This window comes from Anomaloglossus baeobatrachus, chromosome 2, assembly GCF_048569485.1.
Source record: "Anomaloglossus baeobatrachus isolate aAnoBae1 chromosome 2, aAnoBae1.hap1, whole genome shotgun sequence".
In the NCBI taxonomy this organism is placed as follows: domain Eukaryota; kingdom Metazoa; phylum Chordata; class Amphibia; order Anura; family Aromobatidae; genus Anomaloglossus; species Anomaloglossus baeobatrachus.
Genome location: NC_134354.1, coordinates 615,536,954 through 615,557,659, shown reverse-complemented (window position 1 = coordinate 615,557,659; position 20,706 = coordinate 615,536,954).

Genomic DNA, 20,706 nt, shown 5'->3' with positions numbered 1-20,706 from the left:
GTATTTTGATTGCTGGACATCACAGTGCTGTAAAAATAAATCTTTAAAAAAATGACGTAGCGCTCCGCGGTATTTTTGATTCTCAGCGCAGATAAAGCAGACAGCTATGGGTTGCCACCCCCATCTGCCTGCCGTTACCTTGGTTGGCAATCAAAATACAGGGAAGCCCATTAATTTTTTCTATTTAAAAAATAGTTAAAAAAAAAAATGACGTTGGGTCCCCCCATTTTTGATAGCCAGCTAGGGTAAAGCAGACGGCTGTAGCCTGAAAACCACAGCTGGCAGCTTTACCGTGGTTGGGGATCCAATGTGGAGGTCCCCTCAGGCTCTTTTTTATAATTATTTTATAAATATTAATAATTACACAATAAAAGTAGGGTCCCCCCCAAATTGGATCACCAGCCAAGGTAAAGCGGACAGCTGTGGTCTGGTATTCTCAGGGTGGGAAGGTCCATAGTTATTGGGCCTTCACAGCCTAAAAATAGCAGGCCGCAGGCACCCCAGACTTTGGCGCATCCACTAGATGCGCCAATCCTGGCGCTTCACCCCAGCTCATCCCGTGCCCTGGTGCAGTGGCAAACGGGGTAATAAATCGGGTTGATACTAGCTGTAAAATCACCTGAGATCAAGCCCAGCAGTTTGTGATGTCATGGCGTCTATTAGATACCCAACATCATAAACTGTCAGTACTAACAAAAACAAAAAATCGACAAAAGAAATTTATTTAAAAAAACAGTCCCCAAAACATTTCCTCTTTCACCAATTTATTGTAAGAAAAAAAATAAAGGGGTCCCACGACGACTCTGGACCGTCTAGAATATGGGGGGAGACACTCAGGGAACGTATCCCCCATTTTCTAGGAGTGCGGACCCTTCATGTGAGGAGTGTGGGTGCAATGAATCTGCACTCACTCTCCCCGGGTCCACAGCAGCAGAGTCCATGTCGTAATGGTTGCTACCAAAGCTGCAATGCCCTGCTCATGAGGTAAGGGCATGCCTAATCAGCAGAACTACTGTAGAGGAAGCTCTGCTCACTGGTATATAGGTGCTCAGAGGTAATAATAGATAAAATTAGTGAGTAACCTCGGCACTCTATATCTCCCAGACTAAGTCAGTAAGTCACAATGGATAGTAATGCAAAATCACTCTTTATTGGTCCGTATTAAGAAAATTTTTTTTTTCATAAGCATATATGTTTTTGTCCAAAACAAGTTACAAATGACTTTTCGGCCTGAGCCTTCGTCAGATTGGACTTATCTGCATGTAATCATGAAAAATGACAATAATCAGTATCACATAGGAGTGAGAGAACAATAACATAAACTCGAACAATGTAGAGGTACAATTGGGATGCAGCAAAAAAATTTCAACACAGCAAGAAATGAAACACATGATACAAATGTCATAATACAGTACAAGGACAATATAGTAATGACAAATATGGGGTCAGAGTAGACTTAGACAGCTCTGGTACGAAAGAGATGTCAATCATAAAGTAACATGTGCAGTAGGTGTAGAGCTACAGTATGCATGGCAGAGCTAATGGGTAGACCGACCATAGAAAAAGAACGGAGAAAAAGTGGAGAAAAAGTGGAGAAAAAATGGAGAAAAAGTGGAGAAAAAGTGGAGAAAAAGTGGAGAAAAAGTGGAGAAAAAAATGGAGAAAAAGTGGAGAAAAAGTGGAGAAAAAGTGGAGAAAAAGTGGAGAATAAGTGGAGAAAAAGTGGGGAATAAGTGGAGAAAAAGTGGAGAAAAAGTGGAGAAAAAAATGGAGAAACAGTGGAGAAAAAGTGGAGAATAAATGGAGAAAAAGTGGAGAAAAAAATGGAGAAAAAGTGGAGAAAAAGTGGAGAATAAGTGGAGAAAAAGTGGAGAAAAAGTGGAGAATAAATGGAGAAAAAGTGGAGAAAAAGTGGAGAATAAATGGAGAAAAAGTGGAGAAAAAAATGGAGAAAAAGTGGAGAAAAAAATGGAGAAAAAGTGGAGAAAAAGTGGAGAATAAGTGGAGAAAAAGTGGAGAAAAAAATGGAGAAACAGTGGAGAAAAAGTGGAGAATAAATGGAGAAAAGTGGAGAAAAAGTGGAGAAAAAATGGAGAAAAAGTGGAGAAAAAGTGGAGAATAAGTGGAGAAAAAGTGGAGAAAAGGTGGAGAAAAAGTGGAGAAAAAGTGGAGAATAAGTGGAGAAAAAGTGGAGAAAAAAATGGAGAAAAAGTGGAGAAAAAGTGGAGAATAAGTGGAGAAACAGTGGAGAAAAAGTGGAGAATAAATGGAGAAAAAGTGGAGAAAAAGTGGAGAAAAAAATGGAGAAAAAGTGGAGAAAAAGTGGAGAATAAGTGGAGAAAAAGTGGAGAAAAGGTGGAGAAAAAATGGAGAAAAAGTGGAGAAAAAGTGGAGAAAAAGTGGAGAAAAAGTGGAGAAAAAAATGGAGAAAAAGTGGAGAAAAAGTGGAGAAAAAGTGGAGAAAAAGTGGAGAAAAAGTGGAGAAAAGGTGGAGAAAAAGTGGAGAATAAGTGGAGAAAAAGTGGAGAAAAAAATGGAGAAAAAGTGGAGAATAAATGGAGAAAAAGTGGAGAAAAAGTGGAGAGAAAAATGGAGAAACAGTGGAGAAAAAGTGGAGAATAAATGGAGAAAAAGTGGAGAAAAAGTGGAGAAAAAAATGGAGAAAAAGTGGAAAAAAGTGGAGAATAAGTGGAGAAAAAGTGGAGAAAAAAAATGGAGAAACAGTGGAGAAAAAGTGGAGAATAAATGGAGAAAAAGTGTAGAAAAAAATGGAGAAAAAGTGGAGAAAATGTGGAGAATAAGTGGAGAAAAGGTGGAGAAAAAGTGGAGAAAAAGTGGAGAAAAAAATGGAGAAAAAGTGGAGAAAAAGTGGAGAAAAAGTGGAGAAAATTGGAGAAAAAGTGGAGAATAAATGGAGAAAAAAATGGAGAAAAAGTGGAGAAAAAGTGGAGAAAAAGTGGAGAATAAGTGGAGAAAAAGTGGAGAAAAAGTGGAGAAAAAGTGGAGAAAAAGTGGAGAATAAGTGGAGAAAAAGTGGAGAATAAGTGGAGAAAAAGTGGAGAAAAAGTGGAGAAAAAAATGGAGAAACAGTGGAGAAAAAGTGAAGAATAAATGGAGAAAAAGTGGAGAAAAAAATGGAGAAAAAGTGGAGAAAAAGTGGAGAATAAGTGGAGAAAAAGTGGAGAAAAAAATGGAGAAACAGTGGAGAAAAAGTGGAGAATAAATGGAGAAAAAGTGGTGAAAAAGTGGAGAAAAAAATGGAGAAAAAGTGGAGAAAAAGTGGAGAAAAAGTGGAGAAAAAAATGGAGAAAAAGTGGAGAAAAAATGGAGAAAAAGTGGAGAAAAAAATGGAGAAAAAGTGGAGAAAAAGTGGAGAAAAAAATGGAGAAAAAGTGGAGAAAAAGTGGAGAAAAAGTGGAGAAAAAGTGGAGAAAAAAATGTAGAAAAAGTGGAGAAAAAATGGAGAAAAAGTGGAGAAAAAATGGAGAAAAAGTGGAGCACCCTTTGGTGCCTTTCATGTGGCACTAAGGGGTGCTTAGCTTTGTATTTAGCCAAAAAAATGAAAAAAAAAATGACGTAGGGTTCCCCCTAGTTTTGTAGCCAGCTAGGGTAAAGCAGACGGCTGCAGCCTGCAGACCACAGCTGGCAACCTCACCTTGGCTGGTAATCCAAAACTGAGGGCACCCCACGCTGTTATTTTAAATTAAATAAATAATTTTAAAAAAAAACACGTAGAGGTCCCCCAAAATTGTATTACCAGCCAAGGTAAAGCAGACAGCTGGGGCCTGATATTCTCAGACTAGGGAGGTCCATGGTTATTGGACTCTCCCCAGCCTAAAAATAGCAGGCCGCAGCCGCCCCAGAAGTGGCGCATCCATTAGATGCGCCAATCCTGGTGCTTCGCCCCAGCTCATCCCGCGCCCTGGTGCGGTGGCAAACGGGGTAATATATGGGGTTAATACCAGATGTGTAATGTCACGTGGCATCAAGCCCTGGGGTTGGTGAGGTCAGGCGTCTATCAGATACCCGACATCACCAACCCAGTCAGTAATAAAAAAAAATAGACGACAACCACATTTTTATTTGAAAAAACACTCCCCAAAACATTCCCTCTTTAACCAATTTATTAGAATGAAAAACAAATCCAGGTCTGCTGTAATCCAAGGGGTTGCCATGACGATCCACACTGTCCCAGTCAATGAAGAGCAGGATGTTCCCCCTTGGCTTGGAGAGCAATGCCGTGACCTGAGCTAACATCAATGGGTCAGCCCAGGTCACTGCAGGGGTAGACAAGTGCTGCTGTCAGCGAGGTACATTACCTGCGCTGATCTACAGCACACTGACAGCCCCTGTCACTGAGTTCAATGACCGGCACCTTCGCAGCCAAATATCGCGAGAGGTCCGTGACGTCACCGCTAGTCAGTCTCGGGTCGGAAGCGAGAGGTGATGTGACAAGCGGCGGCCATGGAGGACAGTGACAGCGCTGAGGTCGGGATGGCGGGACTTCATCACCGCAGGTAAGCCGAGCGGGACCATGTGTGTGTGTGTGTGTGTGTGTGTGTGTGTGTGTGTGTGTACATGCCGCGTGCAGGAGGGGGCGGAGTGAGCTGAGCGGGGAAGTGTGGGCTTCCTGCATGTAACTAAGATAAACATCGGGTTACTAACCAAAGCGCTTTGCTTGGGTACCCGATATTTATCTTGGTTACCAGCTTCTGGCAGGCTGCCAGCGATGGCTCCTGCACACTGTAGCTGTAAAAAGCCCTGCTTTTTGCTGCTAGAACCGTTCTCGAACGTATCTAGAACTATCGAGCTTTTGCAAAAAGCTCGAGTTCTAGTTCGATCTCGAACAGCCCCCAAAATCACTCGAGTTTAGAACTGGAGAACCGCGAACCGCGCTCAACTCTAGTGATGTCCCACGCTGTTTGTGGCTCAGTGCCTTGCCGCCTACTCTGAGGACAGCACTCCTTGTCCCCCCAATTGCTGCATCACACTCACGTATAGTACTCTCCTGATCCAGCCAACCACGGAATTATACTCTTTCTGTAAATTTTTACCTGGATTTAATTTTATTTAACTTCGAACACTGTTCAGACATTGGGATCTTCAATACTTTTTGATCAGAGGTCAGTGTAAATTCTCATGTACCTTTTTTCATCAATTTTGTGTAATATACCTATTGACTTAATGGCCAACATTTCTATTGCTAATAACTCTTTTTTTAATCAGGTTATATGCAATGATTATATATTAACCTCTTTCATATGATCAGTAGCCTGTTTCTAAATTTTTGCCTCAGATTTATTTATATGTTCTATCTACTCTTTCATGAATCCATCCTTCTGTCTTGGTTGCTGTTTCAATGCTATTTTTACTACAGCACATTGTTTTGTGAGCCATAATCCGCTTCTTATCCAATATTTTGTGTTTTACTTCATTGTATAATATAATCTGTTATAAAGGGGTGTTGTTTTTAGCGCAGAGGTATATTTTTGTACTGCCAGTATTGTGAGTGACAGCTCAGTCATCCAGTCTGAGGCAGGGGTGCTCTTAGCTATCTGCACTATGATTGACAGCTCAGCGCCCTATTTGGCGTAGTCTAAAGAGTTTTCTTCAAGCATCATGTATTTAGGGGTACTTCTCACATAGCGAGATCGCTAGCGAGATCGCTGCTGAGTCACGGTTTTTGTGACGCACCAGTGACCTCATTAGCGATCTCGCTGTGTGTGACACTGAGCAGCGATCTGGCCCCTGCTGTGAAATCGCTGCTCGTTACATACAGTGCTGGTTCATTTTTTTTGGACGTTGCTCTCCCGCTGTGAAGCACACATCACTGTGTTTGACAGCGAGAGAGCAATGATCTGAATGTGCAGGGAGCCGGCATCTGGCAGCCTGTGGTAAGCTGTAACCAAGGTAATTATCGGGTAACCAAGCAAAGCCCTTTGCTTGGTTATCCAATATTTACCTTGGTTACTAGCGTCCGCCGCTCTCAGGCTGCCAGTGCCGGCTCCCTGCACACATAGCCGGAGTACACATCGGGTAAATAAGCAAAGCAGTTTGCTTATTAACCTGATGTGTACTCTGGCTAGGGGTGCAGGGAGCAAGCATGTACTGGATTCGGTTTTTACTTCTGAGCATGCCCAGAAGTGATTCTCTGGCCTAAGAAAATCGGTGCCAGTGGAGTGCAATAAAACATCGCATTCCACTCAGACCAATTCTAGCCTGTGTGTCAGCACACATGAGCGATTATTTTCTCAGTCCTAATAGGACCGAGAAAATAATCGCAGCATGCTGCAATTGTAATGCGAGACTCTTTTCTCTCGCACTCATTCAAGTGAATGGGGCGAGAGAAAAATCGCACTGCACTCGCGGTACACCGGTGTACCATGCATGCAGAGCGAGAGTCGCAATAGCCAGCTACGGAGGTGAGAGGGAGATAAATCCCACCTTCCCCTCCTCCGTGCCAGCCCACCCCTGCTGAGAGCAGGCCCGCCCCCGCAGCTGTGGTCAGCTCGCACAATCGGATCGCAGATGCAGGGATACTAGCATGACACTCGGCTCCTGCTGTGCTGCCAGCGCGAGCAGAGTGTCATGTGAGCATCGCAGTAGTACCCTGTGTGGCCCCAGCCTCTCTCTCACACTCACTGACTCACTCACTGACTCATTCACTCACTTTTACCCACTTACTGATCACGGGCGCGGCGCTGCACGGCTGTCACACTGCTGGCAGCTTCTCCTGATTTGAAAATGCCGGCCGCACATTATTCAATCTCGTATTCCCTGCTTTCCCCGCCCACCTGCGCCTATGATTGGTTGCAGTCAGACACGCCCCCACGCTGAGTGACAGCTGTCTCACTGCAACCAATCACAGCCGCCAGTGGGCGGGTCTGTATCTTACAGTAAAATAAATAATTTTAAAAAAACGGCGTGTGGTCCCCCCCCAATTTTGATACCAGCCAGGGTAAAGCCACACATCTGAAGGCTGATATTTTCAGGATGGGGAGCTCCACGTTATGGGGAGTCCCCCAGTCTAACAATATCAGCCAGCAGACGCCCGGAATTGCCGCATGCATTAGATGCAACAGTCCCGGGACTCTACCCGGCTCATCCCGAATTGCCCTGATGCGGTGGCAATCTGGGTAATAAGGGGTTAATCATGGGAGGCGTCTATGAGACACCCCCAATGATTGTAAGTGAAAGTAAATAAACACATACACCCAAAAAAAAATACTTTATTTGGAATAAAGGACAAAAAAAACCACCCTCCTTCACCATTTTTTTAAAATCCCCAAATACCCCTCCTGGTTCGACGTAATCCACAGAGGTCCCGCGACGCTTTCAGCTCTGCTACATGAAGCTGACAGGAGCGGCCGTGGAACACCGCTGATCTCTATCAACTCAACGCAGCAACTGAGGGAGTCGCACTGTCAGCGGTGACGTCACTGAGGTAGTGCCGTGGTGTGCGGTGATGATGATGCATGCAGGAGTGCCGGGGTGTGTGCGGGGATGATGCGTGCGGGAGTGTCGGGGTGTGTGTGGGGATGATGCTTGCGGGAGTGTCGGGATGTGTGCGGGGATGATGCGTGCGAGAGTGCCGGTGTATGTGCGGTGATGATGCATGCGGGAGCGTCGGGGTGTGTGCAGTGATGGTGCATGCGGGAGTGCTGGGGTGTGTGCGGTGATGGTGCGTGCGGGAGTATCGGGGTGTGTGCGGGGATGATGCATGCGGGAGTGCCGGGGTGTGTGCAGGGATGATGCGTGCGGGAATGCCGGGGTGTGTGCCGTGATGATGCGTGCGGGAGTGCTGGGGTGTGTGCGGTGGTGATGCGTGCGGGAGTACAAGGGTGTGTGCGGTGATGATGTGTGCGGGAGTGCTGGAGCTTGTGCGGGGATGATGCGAGCGGGAGTGCCTGCGTGTGCGGTGATGACGGGGTCTCTCCCTCTCTCTCAGCTTTACAAAAATAATAAAAAAAAAAACCAGATCCGTTTTTTACTGGACCCGTTGCATCAGTTTTTACGCACTCTGACACAGATCCGTTGCATGAGGCACAAACCGGATTGTGCCTGATTGGAAAAAACTGATGTGTGAAAGTAGCCTAAGGCGGGCTTTGCACGTTGCGACATCGAAAGCCGATGCTGCGATGTCGCACGCGATAGTCCCCGCCCCTGCGACTATCGCTACGCCAGCTTCACATGCACTCACCTGCCCTGCGACCTTTGCTCTGGCCGGCGATCCACCTCCTTCCTAAGGGGGCGAGTCATGCGGCGTCACAGCGACGTCACACGGCAGACGGCCAATGGCGGCGGAGGGGCGGAGATCCCGCCCACCTCCTTCCTTCCGTATAGCCACTGGCGGCAGGTAAGGAGATGTTCCTCGTTCCTGCGGCTTCACACACAGCGATGTGTGCTGCCGCAGGAACGAGGAATTACATCGTACCTGTCGCGGCACCGGCATTATGGAAATGTCAGAGCCTGCACCGATGATACGATAACGACGCTTTTGCGCTCGTTCATCGTAATATCTAGGATTTACACACTACGACATCGCAAGTGACGCTGGATGTGCGTCACTTTCGATTTGACCCCACCGACATCGCACCTGCGATGTCATAGTGTGCAAAGCTGCCCTCAGTCAACTTGATGAAGAGTGGGAAACATAGAATAAACATTAAAAATTATTTTGCATAGCTTACAACAAAATATATACCATACATGAAGGAAAAAACAAATACCACAGCCGTAATGGAAAACTTTTAGTTAATTCACATAAAGAATAATAATAATAATATTTATTCATTTATATAGTGCTATTAATTTCACAGCATTTTACATACATTGGCAGAAATCCATATAGAAATGTGAAAAAACCTGTAGTAGTAATAATAATAATAATAAAATATATATTTGTTTGATAATTGTATATTATTTTGAAATAATAAAAATCTAAATATGTGGTTAAACCAGAGTCCCAATGTATTCAGATGGTGTTTGGTGCTTGTGAGATTCAATGGAGCATTGATGACCTCTCTACAATATATAGTATTACTTTGTGGTAGTGGTAAATTATCAAAATTATTTAAAGTAATAAATGAAGGATATAAAATCTGAATGGGACATCTAAGTGTACAATACATAAAAGCGATGCCGGCACTAGCATGCTGTGGAATTGCAAGGACTTTTAGGTGAGCAGACTCAATGTGTGTTTGCGCTGGAAGATAACTTGAGTGCATTACCATGAAAAAAAGGGGGACAGCGCATGCTCCCTGGGGTATCTGAGTACAACACTATAGGAAAGAAGATTACTGCGCTTGTGCAAAGACACAGCGCTTCACTAGAAAGGATATTGATGCACATATAGGGATTTAACAAGGAGAAATGATGATAGAATAAAAACATATTAGAGGGAGAAAAACGAAGAAAAAAAATGTGATGGATGAAAGAGAAAAAATAATAGGAACCATTGACGAATTAAGACCGCTAATTGTAAAACGTACTACTATATTAGTCAGACTATTAAGGTTATTATAAACAGATATATAAAACGTACCAACTAAGGACTACATTGTAAAGGTATTTGGGCTTGACTGAGTAGTGGAAAAATCACTAAGGGAATAAAAAGGTGCATGCTGAAAAGTGAAAGCAGGAGTGTGAAACCTCGAAGAGAGATGGGATATCATATATGAACTATACAAGAAAATGTATGAAATGTGTATGAACTGGTATACATAACGTTGCAAAAATGTGAAAAAGTGACCACTAATATCACACAAAAATTAAGAAGTAGTGACAGGATAGTCCCCTGTAGGCATTAATCCATATAAGGGACAACGAGAATTTTTATTTCTTGGACAATTATACCTTTCATGTAATATATATATATATATATATATATATATATATACAGTTAGGTCCAGAAATATTTGGACAGTGACACAAGTTTTGTTATTTTAGCTGTTTACAAAAACATGTTCAGAAATACAATTATATATATAATATGGGCTGAAAGTGCACACTCCCAGCTGCAATATGAGAGTTTTCACATCCAAATCGGAGAAAGGGTTTAGGAATCATAGCTCTGTAATGCATAGCCTCCTCTTTTTCAAGGGACCAAAAGTAATTGGACAAGGGACTCTAAGGGCTGCAATTAACTCTGAAGGCGTCTCCCTCGTTAACCTGTAATCAATGAAGTAGTGAAAAGGTCTGGGGTTGATTACAGGTGTGTGGTTTTGCATTTGGAAGCTGTTGCTGTGACCAGACAACATGCGGTCTAAGGAACTCTCAATTGAGGTGAAGCAGAACATCCTGAGGCTGAAAAAAAAGAAAAAATCCATCAGAGAGATAGCAGACATGCTTGGAGTAGCAAAATCAACAGTTGGGTACATTCTGAGAAAAAAGGAATTGACTGGTGAGCTTGGGAACTCAAAAAGGCCTGGGCGTCCACGGATGACAACAGTGGTGGATGATCGCCGCATACTTTCTTTGGTGAAGAAGAACCCGTTCACAACATCAACTGAAGTCCAGAACACTCTCAGTGAAGTAGGTGTATCTGTCTCTAAGTCAACAGTAAAGAGAAGACTCCATGAAAGTAAATACAAAGGGTTCACATCTAGATGCAAACCATTCATCAATTCCAAAAATAGACAGGCCAGAGTTAAATTTGCTGAAAAACACCTCATGAAGCCAGCTCAGATCTGGAAAAGTATTCTATGGACAGATGAGACAAAGATCAACCTGTACCAGAATGATGGGAAGAAAAAAGTTTGGAGAAGAAAGGGAACGGCACATGATCCAAGGCACAACACATCCTCTGTAAAACATGGTGGAGGCAACGTGATGGCATGGGCATGCATGGCTTTCAATGGCACTGGGTCACTTGTGTTTATTGATGACATACCAGCAGACAAGAGTAGCCGGATGAATTCTGAAGTGTACCGGGATATACTTTCAGCCCAGATTCAGCCAAATGCCGCAAAGTTGATCGGACGGCGCTTCATAGTATGGATGGACAATGACCCCAAGCATACAGCCAAAGCTACCCAGGAGTTCATGAGTGCAAAAAAGTGGAACATTCTGCAATGGCCAAGTCAATCACCAGATCTTAACCCAATTGAGCATGCATTTCACTTGCTCAAATCCAGACTTAAGACGGAAAGACCCACAAACAAGCAAGACCTGAAGGCTGCGGCTGTAAAGGCCTGGCAAAGCATTAAGAAGGAGGAAACCCAGCGTTTGGTGATGTCCATGGGTTCCAGACTTAAGGCAGTGATTGCCTCCAAAGGATTCACGACAAAATATTGAAAATAAAAATATTTTGTTTGGGTTTGGTTTATTTGTCCAATTACTTTTGACCTCCTAAAATGTGGAGTGTTTGTAAAGAAATGTGTACAATTCCTACAATTTCTATCAGATATTTTTGTTCAAAACTTCAAATTAAACGTTACAGTCTGCACTTGAATTCTGTTGTAGAGGTTTCATTTCAAATCCAATGTGGTGGCATGCAGAGCCTAACTCGCGAAAATTGTGTCACTGTCCAAATATTTCTGGACCTAACTGTATGTGTGTGTGTGTAGCACTTAATAGCACTGACTAAATATTAGCCTATATAATAATAATATATGTGCATACATGTAAATATATATATTGAATAAATATATATGAAAAACATTAATACTCTGTAAGAATAAAATAAAAGAAAATAGACACCTGTCACACTTTTTAGCGCCCCCTTATCATCAGGTCAAACTCGGAACTGTCAGACAATAAGTAAATGAGGCTACTGAGCTATTATGCCAAATATTGGAGGTCTCACAGAGGGGGTAATGTATATATGTCACCGATTACCGCTAATGGAATATATATATACACCTCGGTACCCTTGTTGGTAGCACCACAATAATCTTACGCAAAAATAATATAGCTGCCACCACTAAAACTTTACAGGTAGTTTGGAGACACGTTTCAGATAGTGTAAGGCTTTTCAGGTTCAGGGTTTGTATATAGAGTAAGAGGAAAGAAGCTATTAAATTTTTTAGATTTAATCCAAAATAGAAGGCAGTGTTTATAAAATATACAGGAATTTACAGAAGGGAACAATACAATACAATACACAGTTACATAGAATAAAAAATGAAAACTTAAAGAAACTACTATACCTGGTCATGGCTAAGGCTCAGGTATTGGGGAGAGGCACCCTAGAAGGAAGATGGTAATTGACAATGCTATACACAGAATGTATTCCTCTAGGCATTAACCCCGAGTGTACTGAGGCATTTGCTTATATTAATCTCTGCCATACCCACAGCTCCCACCCTCTGGTGACATCATATAGGAGAGGGGGGCTTCACTCTCACAGAAGTATGGAATTCTCACTGTCCTCATATCTCTTACTGAGAGCATCCCACGCAGAAGATATTGCCCTCATATTTCCTTTTACGAATTTAGCAAAATGTGGATACTAAACAAAGGACATCTAGTATGTTCTAGTTGTCAGATATTCATTTGTGGCTTATCACTATGTACTATAGATAAGCTAAAATATGTCTCTTGTGTGTGAGAGTATCCTAGGACCAAAGGTATGCCCGCCCCATTTATATGACTTATGCCCATCTTAATATTAATACTTTTCCAATCGGAGTCAGTTCGGCTGCTGAAATTCTCATTTCCCACAAATGGTATCTTGTAGCAGAGCCACTTCTCTGCCCACATGTATACAAATACCAGGCTCCTTGTCTCCGAGCCAACAGGGGGCCTTTGATGTACTAGGTGAGAGCTCTTGTAGTTTAATTAATATATACCTGTTAAGGTACCATCACACTAAGCGACGCTCCAGTGATCCCACCAGCGATCTGACCTGGCAGTGATCGCTGGAGCGTCACTACATGGTCACTGGTGAGCTGTCAAACAGGCAGATCTCCACAGCGATCAGAGATCAGCCACTAGCCACCAGCGACCCGTGTAACGACGCTATGCTTCGTAGCCATGGTACACATCGGGTTACTAAACAAAGCGCTTTGCTTACAGTTACCCGATGTGTACCTTGGCTACGTGTGCAGGGAGCCGGCTTCAAGAAGCTGCAGATGCTGGTAACCAAGGTAAATATCGGGTAACCAAACAAAGCCTTTGCTTGGTTACCCAATGTGTACCTTGGTTACCAGCGTCCGCAGAAGCCGGCTCCCTGCTCCCTGCACATTCAGATCGTTGCTCTCTCGCTGTCAAACACAGTGATGTGTGCTTCACAGCAGGAGAGCAACAACCAAAAAATAGTCCAGGACATTCAGCAATGACCGGAAACCTCACAGCAGGGGCCAGGTCCTTGCTGGATGTCACACACAGCGACATCGCTAGTAAGATCGCTGTTGCGTCACAAAAAACGTGACTCAGCAGTGATGTTGCTAGCGATGTCGCTTAGTGAGATGGGGCCTTTACTTCCCCGTGCCAGGAAAGAATTTGCTGGCTGTTATCTTGATAGTGCTCTGGAGGGAGAGGGCTCCCTCCTAGCCCAGGGATCGTGAAAAGATATTTGTTTCATGACAATACCCATGATAAAATCAATCTAGGTGAGCCTACATAATAGTCAGGAGATCCCAAAGCATGAATTATTAATTATCAATGCAAGAGGTTTGTAATTTCATGCAGCCCAATAGGTTTGAATGTATTCAATTTATAAGTCCAAAATGTTTCTTTTCTATGGAGTGATTCAATTCTATTGAAAACAAATTGGGGATCATGCGCAGTTGGGGTGATCTGTAGCCCTTCAGGATTTTTATTGTGACACAAAGTCACAACATGTCTTGACAAACTATGAAATAGGAAGCCCTTATGAATATGATGCCTATGCCAATTTAACGTAGAATTAATGGCTTGGGTGATACATCCCACATATTGTTTATTACAGGGGCATGCTTTCAAATAAATTACATAGCTGGATTGGCATGTCAATCTGGATTTAATGAGAAAAGCACTGATAATATCATTAGAGCAAACAAAGGAGTCTCTTCTATGATGGATGAACCTATAGTAGAGCCCCGTAGGTGCTGCACATTTAAAGGCTCCACAAGGTTCTCCTGGAATCCTCCTGACTTCTTTAAATGTGCAGTACCAAAGTGCCTTTGCTGTAGGTCAATGCAGGACAATAGATACAAATCCTACACCAGTCCCTGCTGGAGGAAGATGTGTGGTGTCACTGCTTATCACAAATTTCACAAACCTATCTTGCCCCAGTTCACCCACATTGACAGAGCTGAGTGAAATGGGTGTGAGAAAAACAAAGTCACAGCATTTTAGTGGAGCCATGAGTTGCACGAAACTAATGCATTTTTGTAATGCTTTTTAAGATTGTGTTGTACAAGCTGTGGTGAACCTGTCCCAAATTTATTGTAAAGTTTCCTACATTCACTTTCACTATTGATGTGTGTAATTTTTTTTTTTTTAAACTCACATTTTAAAAAGTATCTATTTTAAATAAATGCTGTTTATGAGCCTAAAACTTTTGTCTGATAGTTGTCTAATGGTAATTCCTATATTAGAAAAAACTTGCAATCTAATAAAAAATATGATCTATGTTTTCTTCAAATGCAAATGACTGAAATATTAACGCTAAGGCTGGGGTCACACGGTTATTAATGTGAGGGAATCACATGACACTCAGCTCCCACTCTGCTGGAGTGTAAGCCGAGTGTCATGCGACTATCAAGCCACTGTGATGTGATCCTGCGATTGCAGCACAGCCGCAGAGGAGGCAGCACACGCTTCATAGGAGAGGGATTGAGTTATCTCCCCATCTCCTCCATTATCAGCTTATGCGATTCTCGCACCGGTGTAATGCGAGTGTAATGCGATGTTTCTCTCGCACCGATAGACTTGTTGGGTGCGAATGAAAACTAATCAGATTCCACCCGCAGCATTCTGCAATTGTTTTCTTGGTCAGGTTAGGGCTGAGAAAAAAATCGCTCATGGAAGCGGGCACATAAAGTAATATTGGTCCGAGTGGAATGTGATTTTTTTTATCGCATTCCACTCCCTCTGTTTTACTCGCCATGTGTGCTCAGCCTAAGGCCTCCGTCACACATCCGTGCCTCCGGTCCGTGTTTGCCATTTTTTGCACGGACCGGAGACACGTGCTTACGTTGAATCATTTATTTTCATGTTAAAAGCCGCTCGTCAGTATTTTTGCACGGAGCGTGTTTATGTTCGGTGCATACGTGTGTCCGTTTTGTAAAAGCGCTGACATGTCCGTGTTGCTCCGGGATCACGTACTCACGGACCCATTACATCCTATGGGTCCGTGTTGACACGTACGTGATACGGATGATGTCCGTGTGCTATCCGTGTGGTCCGTGTGGCTCAAATCAAGTTTGTTACAAATACTTGCAGGTGGCCAAGGTACCCTACAAAATCCAACATAAAAATCCTAAGGCCACCGTGAATAATGTCATGGTTGTAGTATATATCCAAACACATTGGATATCCAAGTAAAAAGACCAACAGGTTAATTTATTTTGGATAATTATAAGAATGTGCTAATCAAATCCACCTGTGCATCATTATTCCCAACAAATAATCATTAACTTAATTTGATGAAGATGTGAAAAACGGACAAGATACGGAAAGCATACGGAATACACACTGACGTATTACACACAGAAAAACACACACACGTACACACGTAAAACACACATAATGCACACGGACACTACACAGAGAGGAAAAACGGACTCCAAAAACGGAACACGGACTACAAAAACGGACATCGTCACACGTATGTTTTTTTCACGTGAGTGTTGCAGAGGCCTAAGAACAATTATTCCAAAGATCTTCCAATTTAGAACAGATAATAATAATAATAATAATAATAATAATTGATCATCATCCTAAGTGTTTGTGGGAAAAAATAAATATATTTAGGAATATTTTGAAATATTTTATCTGATAAGTTCACTACAATTCTTATGGGTTAAGAAACAATAAATTCACGCAGCGGTAGCATCCCATTCAATTTTCATTTGGTGAGCAGCAAAGTAAAAATGCAAAGTGTTTCATAGATTACATAAAATGTTACTAAATAAGTAATGTTTGGAGGTTGTATTTTCATATAAGTATATTAACTTTTGAGTACTTCTGGGAAATATTTCTCATTGATCGCCCATATTAAACTATCTTTTGGTGCAGCATGATATCTCAGATCAGTAATTTTCAGTTTGTGCTGTGAGTGAAATATTTTTGACCTCAGAGGCTAGTATTCAGTCTATGACTATTTATCAAAAGAGAAAAGCTTTCGCATTCTATTTTATCTGCATCTATCTGGATATATTAGATAGAAAAGAAAAACTAAGGCAAAAAGTAGTAAACTTTTCCTACATTGAATTCTTTGAGTACTGAAAACAGTAGCTGAAGAATAATACACATATTTAACTTAAATTTAGCTTATTCTCATGTTAATTAGCTATTTAAGCTGAAAATTGATGTCCTCAATGTTCATTCCTTCTGGTTCTAACCTTTTGATTAGGAGGAAGCAAAAAAAAAAATCATCCTGCTAATTACATCCAACTTGTTTGCTATTGCTAGTGGGAAAGTTCATCAGGCCTGAAAGGCAACTGGGGTTTGGTTTAAAGCAAATTATTTTTTTCAAATAGCTGCACATCTTTCTGATATGGTGGTACCCTAGGATTTAAAAAAAATGGTTAATATCAGGAAATGAAAAAAGATTAGAAAAAAAAGCTACCTGTCCCATTTCCATCTGGACCTGCTGCATTGACTTTAGCTAAAGTTATTATGTCTGGTCTTTGCATATATTGTTCTATTAGAGATACTAATGAGGCTGGGACATTTTGTTTCTGCCCAGCAAGACTAATGTTCACTCTATATTCCTGGATCTTTCCCTGATTGACAGTGTTATTTGGATTCTTGGTTTCTGACTCAGACCTGTTTGGTGACCTTGACCACATTGCTTTTCATAACCCTTCTGTTTTGACCTCAACCTCTCTTACTTAGCTGCTAACTGACCTTCTAGTATTTGACCATGGCTTTTCCCTGACTTTAGCCTTGTCTCAATGGTGCATTCTCTAATTGGGCTATAGTCAGCAGTGGGGAACTCAAGGGATCTGTGCTAGGACCGATTCTTTTTAATCTCTTTATTAATGACCTTGTGGATGTGATTGAGAGTAAAGTGTCAGGCTGTTTTGACTACACCAAAGGGTATTAATAAGATAAGATATCAGTAGGATATTAAAAAATTACCTTAGTAGTACAATTTTACAAAACGATCTGGATAAGATGTTGGAATGGGCAGATACTTGGCAAATGAGATTTAATGTTGATAAATGTAATGTAAACCTAGAATGGAGTAATCCTATTGATACATACACACTAAATAAAAGTAAACTCTAGGCTACAGAACAGAAGAAAGACTTGAGGATTCTTGTTACAAGTAAGCTGAGCAGCAGCACGCAATGTCAGGCAGCAGATGCAAAAGCAAGCAAGATATGCTGTGTAAAAAAAGAGTTTAGAACCTTGTGATCCCAATGTATAGTTACCACTCTATAAATCACTTGTAAGGCCACATCTGGAGTATGGGGTCCAGTTTTGGGCTCCACATTTTAAAAAGGATATTTAGAAGTTAGAGTCTGTTCAAAGTTAAGCAACTGAATTACTGAAAGGAATGGAAGATCCTCCCATATAATGAGAGGTTGGATTTGTTTAGCTTAGAAAAAAGACATCTCAGAGGAGATCTCATTTATATGTATAAATACATGTGTGGTCAATACAAAGGGCTGGCATATAGCATATTCATTCCAAAGACAATACTAAGGATCAGAGGACACTCACTGTGAGTGGAAGAAAGGCGATTTCGGAAGCTAAATAGGAAAGGGTTCTTTACAGTTAGAGCAGTCAGATTGTGGAATGCCCTACTACAAGAGGTAGTGCTGGCAGACACTATAACAACTTTTAAAAAGGGCTGGATGATTTCCTCATTACACACAACATTGTCAGTTATAAATGATTTACTGATAAAAAGCATAATTGATGGAGGAAGGGTGAACTAGATGGGTCTTGGCCTTTTTTCAACCTATGTAACTATGTCTCCAGATTTTATCCTTGATTTTCTCCCACCAGAAAGTTACCTAGCTTATAAAATTATTGTTGCCTCAGAAACACTACCTCACCTAGCCAACAAATTGGAATTGTGACCCTATTGACCACCAGTAAGTCCAGTTACATGTACAGGGCTAAAAGATGAAAGTTGGGGTTCCTCAGGGATTTTCCAGTGAGAGTATTTAGTGTCAAGTCTGTCCAAAGTAGTCTATTTTATCTGATGGCTTCCAACTGTCTTTACAGAATATTTGGTCTGAATGGATTGCCGATAAGCTGTGGACAATCATATGAAAGATATGGCCAGGATCATGGAACTTGCAGAATGACTGAGGTGGTAAGAAGACTTTCAAACTAAGGCAACTGCAGAGTTTGTCTTGACTATTTTAAAAGTAGATGTGAATCTACTTGACCATATATCAGGTGACCATAACATTCTATTCACCTTTATGGAAAGTTGACGCCTTTAGTTTATGATGTGCTCACGATCGTCTGGTTCTGAAAACCAACATTGAATCAGTGAATTCCTGCTGGAATGTGACAACTAGGCTTGAGCCATCTCCCTACTCTCTGATGATCCAGAAATATTAATGAAAGAAGCACAATGGATATATAAGGTTTCATAGTTTCATAGTTTCATAGTTTTCATAGATTTTTAGGTTGAAGGGAGACTCTAAGGGGCACTTTGCACACTGCGACATCGCAGGCCGATGCTGCGATGCCGAGTGCGATAGTGCCCGCCCCCGTCGCAGCAGCGATATGTGGTGATAGCTGGCGTAGCGAAAGTTATCGATACGCCAGCTTCACACACACACTCACCTGCCGTGCGACGTCCCTGTGGCCGGCGACCCGCCTCCTTGTTAAGGGGGCGGGTCGTGCGGCGTCACTGCGACGTCACACGGCAGGCGGCCAATCAGAGCAGAGGGGCGGAGATGAGCAGGATGTAAACATCCTGCCCACCTCCTTCCTTCCGCATATCCTACGGAAGCCGCAGTGAGGCCGGTAGGAGACGTTCCTCGCTCCTGCGACTTCACACACAGCGATGTGTGCTGCCGCAGGAGCGAGGAACAACATCGGACCGTCGCGTCAGCGTAATCATGGATTACGCTGACGCTGCACCGATGATACGATTACGACGCTTTTGCGCTCGTTAATCGTATCATCCAGCCTTTACACACTGCGATGTCGCATGCGATGCCGGAAGTGCGTCATTTTCAATTTGACCCCACCGACATCGCACCTGCGATGTCGCAGTGTGCAAAGTGCCCCTAAGTCCATCTAGTTCAACCCGTAGCCTAACATGTTGATCCAGAGGAAGGCAAAAAACCCCCAATGTGTCAAATAAGCTCCAATGGGGAAAAAAATTCCATATGGCAATCAGACTAGTTCCCTGGATCAACACCCTGTCATAAAATCTAATATACATAACTGGTAATATTATATTTTTCAAGAAGGCGTCCAGGCTCTGCTTAAATGTTAGTAGTGAATCACTCATTACAATATCATGCGGCAGAGAGCTCCATAGTCTCACTGCTCGTACAGTAAAGAATCCTCGTCTGTGATTATGATTAAACCTTCTTTCCTCAAGACGTAGCGGATGCTTCCATGTTCCAGTCGCAGGCCTAGGTGTAAAGAGATCTTTGGAAAGGTCTCTGTACTGTCCCCTCATATGTTTATACATTGTGATTAGATCCCCCCTAAGCCTTTGTTTTTCCAAACTAAATAACCCCAAGTTTCATAACCTGTCTTGGTGTTGCAGCCCACCCATTCCTCTAATAATCTTGGTTGCTCTTCTATCTACCTGTAAGATTATGCTATTTATAACCTTCTATACTTTTGCTATCAAGAAAAGCATCCATTCCTCTCTTAAACTCATTCAGTGAGTTGGCCATCACCACTTCCTCAGGAAGAGAGTTCCAGAGCCTCACTGCTCTTACCGTGAAGAACCCTCTTCTATGCTGATGTAGGAATTTTCTTTCCTCCAATCAAAGAGAATGCCCCCTTGTTCTTGTCATAGTCCTTGGTACAAACAGATCATGGGAGAGATCTCTATATGGCCCTCTGATATATTTGTACATGTTTATTAGGTCTCCCCTAAGTCTTCTCTTTTCTAGAGTAAATAGACCTAATTTTGATAACTTTTCCATGTATTGTAATGCACCCACTCCATTTATTATTTTAGTAGCCCGCCTCTGAACCCTTTCAAGTTCAGTAATGTCTTTCTTGAGCACCGGCGCCCAAAATTGCACACAATACTCAAAGTGTGGTGTGACGAGTGATTTGTACAGAGGGAGAATGAGGTTTTCATCTCGTGCCCCCAGACCTCTTCTAATGCATCCCATCACCCTATTTGCTTTGGTGGCTGCTGCTTGACACTGGGCACTCCAATTTAGCTTCTTATTGACTAAGATGCCTAAGTCTTTTTCCATGTCTGATTTCCCCAGCAGTTTCCCATTTAGTAAGTAATTGTAGCATCTGTTTCTCCTTCCCATGTGCATAACCTTACACTTTTCTGTGTTAAGCCTCATTTGCCATTTTTCAGTCCAATTCTCCAATTTACTCAAATCCATCTGTAGTTGCAAACTGTCCTCCTTTGTGTTAACTACCTTACATAGTTTTGTA